This window comes from Phytophthora parasitica (assembly GCF_000247585.1).
Source record: "Phytophthora parasitica INRA-310 unplaced genomic scaffold supercont2.11, whole genome shotgun sequence".
Taxonomy (NCBI): domain Eukaryota; phylum Oomycota; class Peronosporomycetes; order Peronosporales; family Peronosporaceae; genus Phytophthora; species Phytophthora nicotianae.
The window spans coordinates 528,521-529,986 of record NW_008648997.1 but is presented as its reverse complement, the minus strand read 5'-3'; positions in this window follow the sequence as shown (position 1 = coordinate 529,986).

Genomic DNA, 1,466 nt, shown 5'->3' with positions numbered 1-1,466 from the left:
AGATGTAGTTTTTGGATGACAGTGAGACCATCGCATTACCTGTCCATTCGTCCTTGAATAGACCAGGCGTTCGTCGATCAAACTTCGCTACCTCATCGTTATAGTCTCGTGGGAACCACTCATATTTATGCTTTCGGAATTGGTCGCGTAGCTCAGGCTTGATACAGTTTTGAAACGGATTTTCGCAACTGAACGCCATGTAAGCTGAGTCGGTATCCATTTCTTGGTATTGGAAATCACTACGATCAAAGTAGAAGTCAATACAGTCGTAGTAGAACTGTAGCATGAGCAGCTTGGCTAGCTGATAAATAGCGATACTGAGATGAATAGGGTTCTTGTTTTTGAGGCGACGCTTCTTCATCGTAATCTCACAGGAACCGTTGAGCTCCTCTAGTCCATGGAACGTGAAGTGCTCAATCTTGGACTTAACTGCCTTATCATCTGATTCGTACTTGACTTCCTTATGCTTGCTCATATCCATGCCACTACGCCCGAAAGCGCTATTTCCTACAAGTTTCATCATCTCTGCAATCATAGCCTTAGACTTGTCAGCATCGCCCTCTCGTCGAGCATTTGAAACAGCTTCCATGAATGGAGCGAATGCCTTGTGAGAGCTGGCCTTGATGAAGCTTTAAGTCTTGGTGATTTCCATTCCATGGGAGAGATACCACTTCAGCAATGGAGTGTATATGAGTATCTTCTCTCCGAAATAGCTTCCAATGAGCTTGCGAGCTGGTTTGGATCGGCTTTGCTTGCGTGCCTCATTGAATTTGAACATGTGCGATCCGACAATCGTCTCATCGGTGCAATCGATCAAGGCATTTTTGAAGATTGGGGTCATCTCACTGAAATAGTCTTTCAAGTGATCGGGCGTACGAATATCACACTCAAGGAAACCGAAGATCTGCTTGGCCTTGATGTCATCGATGATGCCTGGATAGGCTTCGATCGTAGTCAATCGTCCGCATGGCATCTCATTACCAAGTGCCCACAAATATAGCGCGTTGGCGTCGTATCCAATGATCTTCTTACAAATCTTTCCACCTCGAATCTTCGTCTCGTTGCGCTTGGCATATCGGTTAAAGATAATTGATGGGCCACCAGCAATATTAGCCTTCATCTTAGCGTAGATTTCTTTCTCCTCCTTATCAATGCTATAAACGAGCCTGTCTGAGTTGAACTCGAGGAGCTTCTTGTACCGAAACCCTTTCAATGACATATCTTTACGAGCAACGTTGCACTCGACACAACTGACCAAGATGTTGCCATCGATATGACCCAACTTATTATTAATCCGGTCGGCCGAGGCCGTCTCGACACTCAATTGCGTGCTACATAGTCCACAAAGATATTTCTGTTGATGTAGCAGTTTGTCTAGGTGTTTGAGACTCATATTGAACTCGCGGTTAGCGCAAGCATCCTGGCTCTTGTACCCAGCTAAACGTTTAGCTGGGAAACTGAATGCT